We start from the raw sequence: 18,835 nt of genomic DNA, 5'->3' as shown, positions 1-18,835 counted from the left end.
GAATAATAGTATCTTTCCTCATATGTAATTCGATTGCATAAGGAACCAGTCGAGCACAATGATAAGCCCTTCTTTGTCTTCAAATTCAGGTGCCGAACCACCTAGGCGTGACCATATTTTTTGATTAAGGAAATCTAACACCATACACTTTCTGTGCATGATGTCATTGCCCATGTAAAATTCATTTTGTGCTCCACTCACTATCCATACATTATGGTAAATTGTTTTCTGCCCAATGCTAATTTTAAGCATGCATCTGCCTGCAATTCGGTTTTCAAAGTCTGGACTGTCCAACCCAGAAACATATTGGTTTTTAATCCTAAATCTCGGGATTTCTTCCCTCTCCATTATTTTTTGCAACAATTTCTCATTAATGAAACTCCTTTCATGTCCAAGCGCTAAAGTGGCTTTTATTGTTTTAAAATAGTCATTTATACCAACATGAACCCGTGGTTGCTCATCTTCCATGTGTATTTCTGCCAGAGTGGTAATGTGTTTTTCTGAATCTGTTTTATGAGCAATATTCTGTTTGCATGTTTTCTCTTTTAAATAAAAACGTAATGTGTGCTCATCTATGGCAGTCTGCCAATTTTTCCTTGGGTCCAAGTATATTTGTACACGTAGTTTTTCATTGTCGCCCTGCATTTTATCTTGACACATTAATATAACAGTGACACTAGGTGTGCAGCTATTCTGGAGATATACCTCCACAGCATCATTTGTTTTGGCAACGGTGTGACATTCATTTATATTGCTGTTTTGTGATTTTAGTTTCTTAGGCCTCAATGGTTTTTTGGTTAAGGACCACAGCACTCCATTCACCCCATCTATGAGAGGAGACAATCATTCTGTCCCCATCAGAAATGGAATTTCACAAATAGATGTGATCAATACCTCTTGTTTCATTCTGTGCTTTCCTATTTTTATGTCAACCTCAGTTACACCTATGATGGGCACCTCCTCCCCATTAAAGTTATTCACCGGACCTTGATTTTCCTTCACTGTGATCTGACTCTGTGGGGGTCTCCCTTCATTGATACTCTTTACCAGCTCCTTGGACATAATTGTGGCCTGTGCGCCAGTGTCAATCATAGCAAAGGTGTGGCATTTTTCTTCTACAGTGATGGGTGCATAATATCTGTCCTCATCTTCCTCTAATACACATAAGAAGTGTGAATTCTTACTGATTTCAGGGCTCACCTTTCTCAGGTCTTTTTCACTTTTGGCTAAGCACATTGGTAAATGGAAAGACATTTTTCCCTTCTTTTTACCCATTTCTGCGCGAGAGACTTTATTCATTTCTCCATGATCAGAGGTTTTTTGGAGTGTGGCCACTGTTCGCCCATCCATCTGGGTAACATCAGAGACCACATTACAAGCTTCCAACTGAACATGTGTAACAACATCATTCAGCAATTTGTCATTTTTTTAATTCTGTGCATTTGTGATCATATAGTGTGATACCAGTTCTTTCAGCCTCTTCAAAAATATGTGGCTCAAAGAATTCTTCAGGTGATTGACTTGTACCCTCCTTTTGAGTATTTCCTTTTTCTGTCTGTGTTTGGTCATTATTTTGCTTGCCCAGGGAAGGAGCTATAGCATCCCCACTTACTCCCTGTTCACTGGTATTCCCCATGCATGAGTCATTTTTCTTAAATCTGTCCCTTTGCTCTTTTGGAATTCCTAATGTTTCTTTTTCATTTGTACAAATCTTTACTGTTTTATTTAGCTCTAGGTTAAACCGTACCTCTTTTTTAGAAGTATTTGCACTTTCTGTCACAAGTTCATTTACTGGCACTTTCACTTTTAATCCATTAGGCATCTCAGAGTCATTATGCAAAATTATATCAGAGCAATCTGTCATTTTGGCACTGCAGTTATCATGAGTACTTAGTCACTTTTCGGAAGCCCCCCGGTCATTGCTATGGGCATCAGCCCCCTCTTTGGAAGGTTGTTTTTGCGCTGTACAGAGCTTTCCTATTTGCTCAGCTAACATTTTCACTTGGGCTTCAAGGCACTGGAACCTTTCCATCTCTCTAGGATCCTCTTTCTGTGGCCTAGGTCGATATTGGTTGTTTTCCCCCTGATTGGATCTATTCTGATACCTCTCAGGTGATTCATGTCGGTTGGGATGGTTTCTGAACTCTTGAATCATTTGTGGAGGGGAGCGGGTTGCACCCATCCTTTGATTATAGTCCCCTGGTGGGGAATCATTGTACTGACGTGGATTGTAGTTCACGTTTTGCCTCATGTCCTGTCTCTCAGATTGTGGGTACTGGCCCCTATGTTGATTTCCATTATCAGTAAATCGATCCACATATTGGGGTCTATCCTGATTACCATATATCATGGTGTTGGGATCAAATCTGCTCTGTGTCCCCAATGACTGGTCGGGACCATCATTTCTTTGATCTTGATTTTGTCTCTGGTTATTCTTCATACCTGCCATATCAGGCTGATATCCTACCCGGGGTCTGTCCCCTAAATGCCTAGGGCTGATGTAGCTCTCTCTATTACTAGGATCATGTGATTGGAACATTGGTACAGGAAATGGCGATCTTTGTTGATTACCCCTTTGTTCAGGTGTCACATTATTTTTACCTTGGCTTTGAGCAGACTCAAAGGACATTTTGGCTGACCTGATTTCCATTACTGTGGCTGAGGGTTCTTTAGATTTAGGTCTAGTATCTTTCATTTTATCACTTTCTCTACCCTGACAATAGAGTACCTCATATAGTTTTGTGCTTTGATGTACAATCCATTCAAGGGACTTGTCACGGTCAAATTCACGGACCAATTGGGATATGATGTCTTTCTGTAGCCCATAGAAGTATGCAGTTTTAAACTCATTGGAGTGTGAGTCAAAAGATACATCAAAGCGAGAAAATGCTCTTTTTAAGTCTTGTAAAAATTGGCGAGGGGATGTATTAGGTCCAGCAGTAATTGTGTAAGCGACTTTCTTTGCCTCCTGCAATGACTGAAAAGGAGAAAAATGACGCCTAATTTCTTTTTCAAACTCCAACCAGGTCATATTCTGCTGTTCATTTAATCCCCTTATGATGCTGGCCGTCGGGGCATCTAAAGTTAAATGAAAATATTGTCTGTACTGTTCCTTAGGTATCTGGAGTGCTTTAAAAATGTCATGCACCGCTTCTAAGTGATCCTCAATGCAGCAATCACCTCCCTTTTTAAATGGTTTGATCAGGGCTTTAATGGATTTCATTATTTTTATGGGGCTACTTGTTGCAATGCATGGAATTGCACTATTTTCTGATTCAATCCTGTTTTCAGGTGTATGAGATTGGTGGCTGCCCCCAATGGGAGTATCAAATCCCCCAAGGGCGCTGCAACCAAGTTCAGTCACCGGCCCAGTCACTGGAGCACTAGCTCTTTGGGCAGAGCTAGAATTCACCTCCACTCCATTGAATGTGGTACCCTGCCGCCTCTCCTGGGACCTGGGAATGCACATTTGCTGTTCTAAATCCTTACAATTTTTAAGGAGTCTGTTTGCTTCATTTTGCAAATAGTTGTTTTCATCACTCATCTTATTAATCACCTCCTGCATGTCGCACATTTGCATTTGGCATTCATTGAACTCTTTATTTCTCTTATCTCTTTCTTGAATCATTTTAATAATTTCTTGTTCTGCACTCTGGAGATCACATTCTTTTTCACAATGTTCTTTTTGTAAAATCTGCATTTCTGAAACAACCTCATCTTTATCCTGTCTAATGCGGTCCACTGAGGCTTTTAAGTGTACCAATTCTTGCTCACTATCCTCAAATTGTTTCTTGTTTTTGGATAACTGAGCATCAAAGTCCCTGCATTTTAATTGCATGCCTTTTGGCATACATCCAATTCTGCTCTTAACATTTCCTGATGTTTACTTGCCCCATCTAATTCGTGCTTTAACCTGTTAATTAGCTGGGTATCATTCTCCTGCATTCGCAGGGACTTATTCAAAATAAACCATATTTTGCCGCATAGCCGTATTAAACAGTCTTTCTCTGCACTTTTATCGGCTGCATTCAATAATCTTGTAAGGCAGACCTGAATTATGCTGCCTTCTGCAAAAATATTGTCTAGTTTTTCTTTCTGCACCTCACCCTGAATGCGGTCACGCCATTCTAAGGTGCTGTTCGACGACCACGTCTGTAAGAGGATTCAATTCAACACGACAGCTAAGTCAATGCCTAGTCTGGGATACTGAATGGAAACCCTTATTGATATATCTTTATGTCCAGTTCATGTGTTCTGGATGACTACCCCTATATAACACCCCTCTCTTGGAATCCCCCTGACCCCACTGAGCCAAAAAGTAGTTCTGTTTTGCAAGTTTAAAAGGTTTATTTGATAATCTAAACAATATATATATATATATATCACGCTTTATAATAAATTAATAATTGAATATCACACTTAATCTGAGCAGTAATCAATAATGGATAGTCTGGCACTAGCACACTTCCTTATAATCAATGATGAGTGGTTATAGGATGGATAAGATAGCAACACTGGTAAATAGGGACAGAAGAATAATGTGGTAGAGAATGCTTTATAGGGTTCAAGGAAATGCAAGGTTGAATGAATGAAATGCAGTATAGAAATACTCAATATGACTTCAACAAAACAATGTAATCACTTTTGTCTGGCAATCCCCTCCCCCCTTTATGCAATGCAAGGAAATGGAAGGAAAGCACACAGTTCTCAGAAATGCAATCAAATGTAATTCAGTTCACCCCAGCAAGCTTAGACTACAGAAGTTTGAAACACAGGCCCAAAATGCTTTTTATATGTGCTGGCAATGAAGTGAAAAATATGCTAAAATGCTTTTAATTCCCTCTAGGAGGTTCAGGGTGAGTAAAATATACTCGGGATGAGTTCAGGCTCACTTTAGCAAGGATCTAGGAGTAACTAGCAGGTTAAACGAATTTTTGGCAAATGAAAGCAAGAAAACTGCTGTTTTCACACGCGGAGAAATTTGCAAATCGCGGCAAATTCGCGAGCGCTTTCTTCGCGATTGCGGCAAAAGTGTATGAAAAGCCAAGATTCCCAACTTTCAGAGGAAAGTTACTGCAAGTTCCTAGCCCAAACGGTTACGGAGTTATGAACGATTTTGTGAAGGTTGTTTTTCGGATTTGAAATTTTAAAGTTCAAAGTGACAAGTGAGAGCTAGCAGCTAGAAATGACAGGTGACAGTTAGGAGACAGTTCTGGTTAGATTAAAATAGATTGAATTATATTATTTTAACTAAGAGATTGGTTCTGCACAGTTCTGCTAGGTACTCACAATATATTTAGAAATAGAATGGGCCTCACCATGGATCTGGTCAGGTTTTCTTCACTCGCCACGGACGGTCTCTGCGCACAGCGTCGGGTCAGCTCTACTCTGCTGGTCTGGTCTTTGTCTCTGGTTCTGATCAGGTCTGTGGGTCCGGATACAGCGGTCTCCGGTTCAGCTGGTCTCTCTCTGGATACAACACTGCTCTCTGGCAAATGGCAAGAGTTCTTGCAAAGAATTCAAACAGCTCGCCTGGCTGTGATAATGGCAATGATTTGAGGCCTGCTAAAGAGGGATTTAGCTTGTAGTTGACCTCTCTGCTACAAATTCTGAAGTAAAGTCTTGGTCTCTGAAGGTGGATAGATTGAAGTCTCTATGTTGGCTCTCTGGTGGTTGATGGAGGTAAAGTATGGATTTTCCCGGCAGAGCGTCCCGCAGCAGATGGAATAGAATGCCCCTATCTGTCCTGACTGTCTGCTTTTATGTGTTTTGAAAATGGGTGGAAAGGCTAGCTTCCTAGGCCCTACCCCTCTCCACTTGTCATTGGCCACTTCCTCCTCTTCCCCTTGATTGGGGGAGTGAAATGAAGTGTCATCATGATGAGGTCTGTTTATGATACAGAGAACCCACCCCTGTCAACTTGCACACAATCTATATTTTGACCCAAAAGACATATTTGCACAGGTACACATTTGTTTAAAATTACATGCACCCATCACATATCACAGGAGGTATACCCTGTCCAAATCTGCTCTTCCTGAGAGCTTGCATTGAGAAATGGCAACATATTTCACTTTTTGGTCAGGTTACCAATATCAGATTCTTACTCAAATTTACCCAAATGTGTGCAAGGCATGCAGGCATTAATTGATGAAGTATCAGACTTTTAACATGCATACATTTTAAGTTATATCCTCTTAACTGGTAGCTTGCCCCCAGATCATGCCACCGGTTCTAAAAGCCTCTTAAAATGTGGGCACCAAAATCACAAGAATTATGGTATCATTTAAATAATTATGACAAGTCCGTACTATGAGTTATTCATCTTTTTCTAAGACCATATTCTGGCTACAGGGGTGTGTCTTTTCAGGTCACATGGTACAGAAACCAGTCTTTCCACTTTCTTCAAGCTCAGCCTCTGTCTCCAGTTTCTCCCCCTCCCAGTTTCTGCCAAGAGGAAGCCATTTTTATTACCCCTGCAATAAACCATCTGCCTGGGCCCTGGAAGGCCCATTGTTCAAGAGAAAGCCATTTATGGCCACTTCAATAAACCCTCTGCCTGGGTCCTATGTTTAATCTCTAGCAGTCCCTTGGTAATTCAATCAGAGAAGTGTCATATCCCTTTTGGGTGGGAAGAGCAAAAGGCAGGTAGGCCTGGGAACACAGCAGTTGTGCAAGTCTCAACTCCTGTCGGGGGTAGCTGGTGGGCAGAATTCAGTTCCTTAAGCCAGGCCCCAGCTAATGTCACTTTTAGTTACCCAGTTTTCTGCATTCAAATAAAACTAACCATTTTACATATGCAGCTAGAATGCTGATTCTAAGTTTAAAACTATGACATTTAAACAATTGCAACCTATGTGACACTCAAAATAGGTCACTCATTTCTTTTAAACATTTAGATTTTTAGTGTCTTTCAGTCCAAATTTACTTAAACTGCTGAAATCCACAGCTCAGCCAGTCTTGTTATAAACCTTCAAGTCACTTCAGAATATAACTTTACATTGTATCCACCTCTCAGTAAGTCTTTCTTTGGCCTGCTTTGGGTTCATCTATTCAGTTTTACACAAAAAAAAAGTCTGGTGTTGTTTTAAAACGCCGGCTTTCTGATAGTGGTGAGTACTGGTAATGCACCCATTTTTGGGATTTGAGAAAATGAATTCCCCACAATTCTAGGTTGCTTTTGGCAATCAGCATTGCCATTCCCAATGGTTTCAGACTACCTTGTGGGTAGTCCAATGGTGGTTTTAGGCAGTGCCCTTCTGTGCCCATAACATCGGCAAAATGGGTGGCAGCCTATTCTTCATGCACTTCCCTGGGCATTTTCTGGGAATCTCTGGCCATCATGATGTTTTCCATGTCAGTACTGCACAGTTTTGAGGTAGGGCTTGGATGCGTGGATAAAAACATCCCACACGTCCCATGTGCAAACAACTTTGCCTCTAAATATTGCACTAGGTCTGAAAATGTGGTTTCCCTTTGTGACATTCTGAAATTCGTTTTTAGTGGCACACTGCTATTATAAAATGGGTTCCCTTTAATGTGCAAATGGCAGTGTGAGACACGCTTGCCACGCCCAGTAGGTACTCTATGATCACTTTCCCGGCCTGCAACGCACCATAAATATGTTGGGTATTTTGTGGATATTTGGGGCTTTGCGGTATTTTCTTACCGCCAAAATACCTTTAGTAATAATCACTCTCTGTATTCATATTGGATCACACATAACAATAATACATTGCATTATTTCAGAATTCAGACCTATTTAGATAATGTGCGCGATAATTTGCGTGGTTGGTTTATTTGTGGCCCCAATATCCAACATCCCTTGTTTTTTATGTAGATTGTTCTTGATCACTAGAGAGACCTCAGGCCTATATTTTAGGGATACCACATTTTCAGTGTTAGTGTTGTGTGCCACCATGGGCTATTGCAGTATTTTTGTGGTAATTTCCACTACCTTATATACGGTATGGAACTATGTCCAGAGAGTCTCTCTTCCCGTTGGCTCATGTACCTCCAACAAGCTATGCTACAAACAGTCACTCAAACTGTCCATACTGAATATAATCATGCACACATCTGTTTTAAAATGACAATTGCACTGTTTAAAAATCTACCCACATTTAAACCTTTTCCCATGCAAAATGAAAGAGAGAAATAATACACACTAGCTAACTGTTTTCAGATATTTTTGTATTATAGAAATTTCCTTTAAACACAGTTTAACACTTTTTTACAGAAATAAATGAAATGGTACAACATTATTTGTGATAAAATGAACAGAGAACTGCGAGAATATAATCAATTGGTAACATTACATATGCTGATAAGGGACTGGGACTCCCTCGAATAAACTGACTGGACAATTTTGCACACTTTCGCACAGCTCCCACACTTCTGTATTTACCTTATCTGTTCAGCATGAGTTTTCTCCGGCTATTCTCTTTCTGAATTTGGCTCCATTGAAGATTAACCCCAGTGAAAACAAGCTTCTGTCGTTCTCAAACCGGGGTTATTGCCTGGAATTCTCAGCTTTTGCAGCAGGAATGCTTCAGCCAGGAAACAGGTCCTTCTACCAGCTCTGCAAGATCTCGATTGTCCTCCCCCTCTCCTCAAGCTTCCCCAGCAAAACTCTAATCACAGCCTCTAGCATGATACTTGCTATGACGCTGCTCCAATCAGAATCAATCATGTCATCGCCTCCCTCACTACACAATGGCTCATTTCTACAGTAAAAATGTGTAACCAACTGATTTCCTGTTCCTTCGAGCTCTTTGCTTCCTGTAGTTATGTGGACAGAGCAGCAGAGAAAAAAAAAATGAATGTGCGTTTAAAAGTTCACCTTCAGAGTAGGCCTAATTCTGCAGTGGAGATACATTTTTATTAGTGGGTTATGTTAAATGCAGTTTTATTAGTCAGGTTAGTTATTAATAAGGTTAGTTATTAATTTTCAAATGTGTCTCTTGCACCATAGGCATTTCAGGTGAAAGATAGTGTGCATTTTTGAATATGCACATGTGTGCTTTTAACTGTAAAAATAGATTTGCATCTTATATGTAAAAATCGTTTTTGACTGAATAGCCTGTCTTTACTTATTTGTCCATGTTACTCTGGCAACACATATAGCAATGCACCACACCCATGTGGTGGTGCTGCATCAAAAATAAATTGCGACCTGTGCAGTGGTGCTGTACTCTGTGCTGTAACACGCCAAATATCCTTACATATCCATGTAACTCACACCAATAACACACTCCATAGACACTTATATTTGCCATGTTGCCGCCGTTACCATACAAACAAACATTTAAATAAATGGCTAAAAGTCCATGGGTGCTTGCGCCCGTAACCTGTAAAACCTCAAAAATAGTTAAATTATATACGATACTGCATTGTATAAACGTACCATTATTCACATGCACACCTTTACTGCATGCATTGGCATAAACCATACCAGACCCAGACGTCAAGTACCACACAATGCGACCGTATACCCACATCCCCAAAGGCACACTATCTCAATGTAAAAAGGATATCCAGTATGATGCTGCAATGGGAGCAACACAAATTGTTCCTTGCATCCCATCACTGTTAATCCGTTCCGTTCTGCTCCAGCACTTATTTGAGGTGATAAGTAAACCAGCACTTCCCTGGCACCTCTGTACACAGCGCCTTGACCTCTGCTGAAAGATACTGCAAAGCCAGGGAGAGTCCTTAAACAAACGTTGTGAGTCACTTATAAATGGCTCCTTTTTGACACCATCTCTCTTGACCCCGTTTGTATAATAATGGTAAAGCCATTCAAACGCTCCTCCGTCTCCATTCCGAATATACACAGAGCATGGCATTATCATGGTAACACTAATTTCAGGGTACACAACCACATCAGCTTCTTCCCATCTGCACTAAATGCGGAGTGTCATGGTAACACTGATTTCAGAGCATTTAATCTGAGCAATGAATAAACATTGCTAGCACACGTTCGTAGCAGAATTATGGAAGCACCGAGCTCCATTCCTTCGCCATCATCCCCTGATGCTCCTATGACTTCACCATTCACACTACAGGACCGGAGTTTCGCAGAGCTCCTGCAGATCAACGGCCGCTGCACTTGGTGAAACGAGGTACAGCAAAACGTTCACCATCTATGAACACCGCCACATTTTACTTCCTGAGGCATCTTGTTTTCCAGTGTTTTAAACAGCCCAAAACACAATGTGAAGACATGAACAACACTGTGTTGCCTAATCCCCATCACTTCCAAATATGTATTTCTTCAGCTGAAGAATTACAGGACGCCAGCTTTAAAACTCCAGCAAACCCACAGCAGTGAATAAAGTCACTTTGCCAATGACTGCCCCTACTCAGCTTCTGGGCACATCCTTGCTTTTTCCAGCTTCTTCCCTAGTACGATATTACAGAATACTTCTCTTCAGAGTGCCTGGATACTGCTTTGCCACCAGACAATGGACAGGCAATGCTTCCACTGCTGAGGCGCTCTCCCTCCCCCTCTTTCTGCCCTGGTGATAGGCCTTACTTGTTCTGGGGCCAGTGTTGTCCTTCTCCTTCTACCTGCACCCCCCACAGCAGGTTTACCAGCTTTCCAGCGCAGATTCTTCTTTGAAATCCCATCCTTGTCACCATTGTAATGAAGTTGCTCTCAAGTTTCTTAAGTTAGCTTGTTAGATTTGTTACATGCTTCTTAGGTACTTTTACAAGCTGTCACTTAGGTTACATATGAGATAGTTATAGGACATAAAAACACTGGCAGCCCATCACCCAGGCATCTGGCTGACTAACTGACCAACATGGAACATTCACTCAAGCATTCCGAAACTCGGGGACAAACACTCCACATGACATCACAACATTCCTTCTGCATTCCCTCTGCCAAGCTAAGCCAGAGACAACAATTCCATTTCCACCGCAATTTATCCCAATGATCCAAATTTCCCAGTTCCATTGAGAATAACTTAAGGAAAGTAGAAACCATGTGCAAAGGGGTGTTGAAGATCTCACACAGTTCTGGTCTCCATTCAAGTGAGGTTGGTAAAAAACTCATTCTATGTAATAACAACCAATTGAGATGTATCTACCTTACTGTTTCTTGTTTCCCCAAGCAGTATTTATGTCTCAACGCTTCAAAACTTAACATAACATCATTATTAAAAACATCACCAATCTTCATTATCCCTCTCGAAATCCAGCTCTTTCATTTGAGTGTTCAGTTTTTAATCTGCAGTGTAGGATTATTCCATAAAGAAGCCTCATAAGTAAACCACCAATCCTGTTAATCATCTTCAAATCAAGTAACCAATGCCACACGAGTAGCTTCAATCGAGGGTAAGGAATCACTTCTAGAAAACTGTTCATCCCTAGAAGATACATTATCCAATGAAAACGGTATTACCACCACCCTCTCCAAATTCACCCACACGGTACCGTACACCTCTGGCATACAATAATAAATTGCCTTTTTCAGCATGAACCCTTTTTGATACTTTCCCAAATCAAGATAACCAAATACAGCTTCACTAACTCCTCACATCAACATAAATGTAGGAATTTCTTGTCTCCTCCCACCACAAGAACTTTTGAAAAACCCTGTCAACCCGCCTTGAGTTTTTCTTTGTGAATTTCAATGAAAAAGTCTGTATGATAAAAAACACCTTTGGGAGGAGCGTCATTTTTATAATGTTTACTTTTGCCCATAAACCTAACCTCAACTTCTCCCATCTCCCTAATCCCTTGAAATCCTCTCTATCAGTCTATCTACATTGTAATCCACAACCTTACTCAAGTTTTGCAAAATATAGATTCCTAGATATTTCACCTGCTGATCTGACCATTTACAGTCCCATGACTCAAAACTATTCTTAGTACAAGTGGGTGATAATGGTATGACCTCATTCTTATCGCAAATGAATTTTGTGACCAGCTTTCCAACTTCAAATAGTGTCCTGCATTCTATACACACAAAATGTTTCTCCCTTTCATAAATGTAGCAGTCTGAAAATAAATGGAGAAAAAGTGGACGAACATTTTAATTGGATTAACTTTAAATGTACAAAATGTGTTTTTCGATCCACCTTGGATGTTTCCACCATGGCTCAATGATTACACCATGTTAACAACACTGTATCACACACAAATGTGCTACTTATGAGTGTAAAAAGTAAATGCATGAGCAAATCCTTAAGTATGTATATCTTCTATACCATGTTCTATAACTAACTATATATTATTTTCACACAGATATTCCCTTGTTACCATGTCCATCTAAGCACACAATTTTATCCATGGCCATCAGCCACATTGTTGAAGACATTCAACCCAAAGTAAACATACAAATATGTTCATAGCAGGTAGCCACATTGTTGCACACATTGAATCCAAGCTAAACATTGTGTTTTGCCCATGGCCAGTGGCCATATTGTTTGAAGTAAACATATTTTAAACATATAGTTGTGGCCATGGTCAGTGGCCAGATTGGTAGTGGCACACTCCCGAACAATCTGGCCACTGGCCATGGCTCCAACAACATATATTATATTTACTACTCCTACCAAATGTAAACATACTATTTTGCCCATAGTGAGTAGCCACATTCTTTCAGGCATTAAACTCATTATTGCAAGTAGTCAAACTAAGTAAACATACTACTCTAACAATTGAGAGTAGCCACATTGTTCCACACATTCAACCCAAACTAACCATCTTGTTGTGCCCATAGCTGGTGGCCATATTGTTCCAAATTTGGCTATGGCGAGTGACCAGATAGTGGTCCGAATATGTACTGATACGACTACTACTATACCCATACTCAGTGTAAAAACCACAGCAATGTTAACACACAGTAACACATACATTTTTTCTTTTCTTCTTTCGCTCTCCATCCCAAGACACTCTTTCATCCACAGAATAACCAGAAATGCACATAAATATTTGTCATACTCACTAGTTACATTACATAAGTATAAAACCCAAAGCATATTAGTTCACTCCACCATTCTCAAAGGATGTCCGTGGCGTCTGTTTTTGCCACGCACAGGACAAAATGGCTGTGGAATCGGCAGCAACCACACAGCCATTTCTACACACAATACTGCATACATTTCTCCATGTCTTCTCTCACCCACCCTCCCGAGACAATCGTTCATCCTCAAAATAACCATAAATGTGTTTTTCAGAGTTGTTGATGCTGTGCTGTCCACAGACAAAAGGTGCAGTTCGCGATTCCAACATGGTATCCATTTGAAAGATGTTTGTACACTTTATATTTTTAATTGGCCAATCAGCAGCCGGGTATGGTGTCTGCGAGTGTTATGCTGATTGGACCGGAGGTGTCCGCAGACACAAACCAGCAAGTGAGTCCTGACCAAGATATTGATATTTCTTTTTACCTACTTTTTGCGCATTTAAAAAATATATACTGGATGGATTAACACTCTAGAGTATTTTTATCCACGCCAATGCGCCACATTGTACCCATTTGCCAATGGGAAAAGAAAACTGTCAAAAATTGAGGAAATAACCAGTGCGCACAAAATCTGAAAAATTGTGCATGGTGCATAAAACCACCAAAGAGCTGCTCGCCCTGCCGCATACACAGGCAAAGTTGCTGTAAAAACAGGAATCACAGGAAAACTCTGTCATCTGTCCCTGTCACTTGAAACAAGGCCACAGAAGGGCTAAAATCCGAAAATGCTCTTAAATGCAGTTTCCTAATCAAAGGCAACCTTCAAAGTGCTGTTTTGGGCTAAATTAAGTCATTTTCCCCAGTGAATTATTGAAAGGAAAGTGTGCTGAAATCATGGATTCTCCAGGCATTCAGAGGAATCAAGGCATCACTGACTGGCAGCTACATCAGAAAGTTAGCTGTCAAACCCAGTTTAAAAGAGTTTGTATTTCCTGATTAAAATGGCAAAAATCACCTCTGTTGGTGAAGGGCTAATTCTTGTAAATGTTTAAATCCTTTATCAACTGTGCTTATATTTTATATGGGAAATGAAAAAACTTTAATGTCAAAGGGCCCAGTCTGGGACCAATCCACTATGTAATTCTGATCTGATAGCCTGGTCTAGGAAAACTGACATCTCTGCTTGCCACTTCCTTGGGAACAGGAAGGCTAATGGCTGTTAATGGTTCTCGCATAATGAAAACAAAGGAAGCCTCAGACATTTGGCATCCTAGCTGACCCAAGGACAAAGGAAGGCTTGTACACCTATCTTCCTAAAGGAGGGGCCGGATGTGGAAGAGGTTTCTCTGTGAACTTCAAAGGACTGGCCATTTACTCACTTTGAAAGTAAGAAGAAAAAAAAACCTGGACTGGATTTTGAATGGAAATTACTTGTTTTTACCTCATACCTTTATGACATTTAACATGACATCAAAAATAAGTGGACAAGTGAAAAATACAAACTTATAAATCTTAACTCATGCTAGACAGTTGAAGATGTGGTAGGAGTTCCTACTACATAAGGAACCCAAGATACACTAAAACACTGATTGTGACAAAACTATTAATGTTGCAAGCTTACAATTGTATATACATGATCCCCTGATCAGCGCCCGGAGATGTATCAAATTAGAAATTATTACTCCAAAGTGTTATGTGTAAAATTGATAAAAAATACATAGAATGACCAATACAGCTCTCGCAAAGATGGGAAGTGGAGGTAAATGTAGATAATCAAGTGTAAAGTATACGTGTACAATTTTATGGGGGTACATAATGGTAGAAATGTACATATGTTCAAAAGTATGGTTTGGGTAAAAATTCAGGTGAGAGTTCCTAAATTCTGTCATAAGATGACAGCTCTGTTTAGACTGCCAACCAGGACAAAGCACACGCCAGTAGCCACTCACAGACATGGGGGTGTGTTTTGAAGTTCTGCCCACACCATAAACTGGGGGATGGCATTTGTAATGTATACATATAGATGTTTCACTACACAAAAGACACTCTGCTTCCAGAACACACTGATTCCAGAACCTATACAGATGTCCGTGCATCACCTTATTCCAGAAATGTTCATCTTGTAGCTGACTCCAGAATTCTTTGAAAGATCCAGATTTCTTTGCAGAATCCAAACTCTAGCATTGCAAAATGATTGCTAGTCTGACCCAATTGCAAACATCCCAAACTTGAAGGAATTTAATTCTGATTTAGCTTGGCCTTCTACCACTAAGGCTGGCCCGCTGAAAACTTGCATCCTGCTATATATCGTGTCCAGTAACCTGAAGGGGCCCTTCCAAATTAAGGCTGAGGTGCAGTCCAGTTGACCAGAACTGCCTTGCTGATCCAATTCCGATAGAGGTGCCCTGCTGCTGGTAGACCAGATCCAATTTATTGAGAAGAGATGACGGTCCAATTTAATAACTTTTTCTGTAAGTATTAACAGGAAGAACATTGACCCTTAGTATATCTGCATTGCATTATAACTATCTCAACCCATCCCATCTTTAATTCAGAACACCAGTATTGTTAGAATCTTTCTTGCAGTGATTGTCTCACCTGTGTTCCAAAGCAATAACTCCCTAGTGATTTTGTATAACTAAAGTAAATTCCAGGAAGAAGTAGAGTAGCCACAACAGGACAGGTTACGCTCATCACGTGACTGTAAGATCCATCTGTGGCGTTCTCTTTTTTATAGTCATAATATAGTCTAATCAAACCCATCTGTCAATTTCAAAAGCGTATTTCTGTTTTCATTTCCGCACCTATTTTGCAAAAACGCCTTTCAATAAAACCTATATAACTCCCTCAGTTTTAAAGATAGAAACGAAATTTCAACTCTTGCTGATACCTAACATCATTAGCTATCTCCACAACTACAAACTGCATCCCGAACCGTGTATTTGACCCATTTTTCTACAATATTGCACAGTAAAAGTTTGCTGAGAATTTGCAAAATTCCCAAGTTTACCCGTGTCATTTCCCCATTCAAAGTGCTTTTTTCATCCCATCCTAATCTCAAGTGTGCATTGTTGTTTATATTATAGCTCATGTATGTTAGGACCTGATTAGTGTGGCTTTTCTTAGAAGTTCTATCCATTTAGGCATTTTTGCACCCTTTTGCAGTATTTCACAAAGCCGTTTTCACCTGTCATTTTCAAGGTGCCATTTGCCCAAATAAGGTTTTCTCTCTTGTTTGGGAGGGAGGATTGCCTATAACTCTAGACATTGTATTTCATTCCTGAAAACCTGCTGATTACTCTCATTGGCGTAGGATTGCTCCTTTGTATTTAAACAATACTTTGCAGGGGGAACATGAACCTAAACGCTATCTGTGTGCAAAACAAACTGTTCTTTTTCCCTGTGTTTTCTAGTTTACCTCCTTATAAGTGAATTCAATTGCTTTGCTCATCTTTCTGAATTGTATTGTCACTCTTTGGGTGATTGCTGCCCCATATATATCTATATTAAACCTATGTGTGATTGAATATTAAATAAATAAATACATCTTTACCTTTACAAACCAGCCTGATACCTGGTTCAGTGTGACCTGGGGGGTATTTTGAGAAGGATGTGATATGAGTGGTATGTCATTCAGAATATTGAACTTATAGACAAAAATAAGATAAGGGTTTCATTCATGCACTACATGCTAGGCAAGACTTAGGTGTGTGCCTGATTGAAATCCCTTACAGCTTGGGGGCTAGTGCCGCGATTCTGAATTGAAATACCACTAGTGACAGTCTAACACAGCCTACTAGCCTGCAAAGTGCAGACACCTTGTTGGGTTGGCATACTGTGCTACACTGTACAAGCACCCCTCAAAAGAAATACTCCAAAGAATTGGGCCTGTTTGCAAAAGTAAAGTAACCCTGAAATATGCCATAAGGAAATTGATATTTCTGAGATGGCGACCCCAATGGAAATTAATAATGCTAGGGAACACCTCCTGCACAAACTGTTTGTCAGGGGTGATTGGCCACAACAGGATGAACAGATATGGCTGCAGGAAATAAAAGAACAAGTCATTGCAATAGACCTGAATAAATGGCAGGACAAGGGTCCATTACATCAACCGCTTATCAAACTGTACATGCCCCAAAAATAAAAGAGGGGCAGTCTAAAATTGCCAAAATAGCAGTCTACCTGTATCTCCACATCGGAATCATACAGGAAAAGCATGCAGACAACATAGATCTGGCACAGAGGCAAGGGGAAGCACTGCAGAAAATCCAAGCTAATCTGGACTCTGCAGAGCAAAAGCTCCAGAAGAGCCAAGAATCAGTAACAGATGCTAGGCAATATAGCACCAAATTAAAGGAAGATCTGGCTCTCTTACAGCAAGAGAATTCAGAACAAAATACTCAAGTATAGAGACTGAAAAAAGAATGTCAGGAAAGGCTTGACTCTTTACAACAGAGTCAACAAAAGCTGGCACAACAATTAACTTTTAATAAAGTTTGCGCAGAACAGGTGGTCATCATACCGGACCAGATAGACAAATTAAAAGTGGAAAACAATAAATTAATTATTAAACACATCCACTCTCAAGAAGAATTTGATGAGGAGTGCCAGAAATCTAGTGCATTTAAAAACCAGAGGGACGACCTGGCTGCACAGAGGAGCACTCTAACTCAGGAGAGGGGCACCTTAGGCCAGGAAGTCAGCCAATAACAAAACTAAGTTGGATGAAAGAAAGCTGGCTCTTCAGGACTTTAGTGAAGTTAAAACTGAATATGAAAAGCTACTAGAGCACACCAGGCGGGTGGAGGATGCTCTGGCAAAGAGCACTCAGACCAATAAGGACCAAACTCAGGAGGTGAGTCTCCTGCAGCAAAAATTGGCCCAGTATTCCCAATCCAGGCAGGAAGCACAGAGAGACAATGAGGCTCTCTGTGAAAAGAATGACAGGCTCCACAAACAGATAGCCGTGCTGGAGCAAATCATTGAGACCAGTAAGGCCTTAATAGAGGAGCAAAACGGTCAGATTTTGGCATGTCACCAGGGAATATGGGCTGAAAGAGATGAGGTAAGAAGGGATAGAGAAACCCCTGAGCATAACCTCAAGACCCCTGTCATCAGGGACGTTAATCCCTTCAGTTCCATGGACTCTGCCACCCTCTTGTCCACTTGCTCATATGAACCAAGGGCCACGGGGATGGTAGACTTCAGCAGAATGGGAAATATAGGACTGACAGATCAGCTCCTCCCTGAAATGGACGGGCAGGCGTCCCTGTACAGATTCCCAAATGTTAGGGCTAGCCTCTCTGATCAGGAAGACTCCGGTGAGGGGAGAATCAGAGAATTGGATCCTCAAAAATACTGCTTACTAAGGGATCAGTCTGTCAAATTTGGTGGGGGATTTCATGAAACTAGGCCCACAAAGAGTATATTAAAGACCTCTTCCCGTCTAGGGCAGTGGGGGTTGGGGGGAGTACTCAGCCTATCCTGGGAGCAAGGGAGAGTCAGACGACTCTTCTGAGCACCACAGGTCTCAAGAGAGTAGGCCCACACATTCTGCAAACCATTCCTAAGCATGCAGAATCAGGGAGAGCCTAGAGGATCAGATAGCCACCTCGTGTAGCAGTGCCTCTGTGTCAGAGGAAGAGTGGACAAGGGTGACTAAGACTAAAAAGGCCAACAAAATTAAGAGGACCTTACTCAAAAATCCCCTGAAACAAATCAAGGCCATTAGGAGCGTCATAACTCCCTATCATAAAAATGTCAAATATTCTGTTTGGGAGCACCTCGAGTTATATGAGCAAATGGTGCACACTTTCCATTTGAAAAATAGCCAGAGTTGCATTCAATTTGTCAAATGGACATTTTCCCTGAATACTCCAGCTTCTTTGCGGGGCTGGAGGATCAGAACCACTC

Source organism: Ambystoma mexicanum, chromosome 3p, assembly GCF_040938575.1.
Source record: "Ambystoma mexicanum isolate Mex_15411 chromosome 3p, UKY_AmexF1_1, whole genome shotgun sequence".
NCBI lineage: Eukaryota > Metazoa > Chordata > Amphibia > Caudata > Ambystomatidae > Ambystoma > Ambystoma mexicanum.
The sequence above is the reverse complement of the archived record's forward strand: the minus strand, read 5'-3'. Positions refer to the sequence as shown.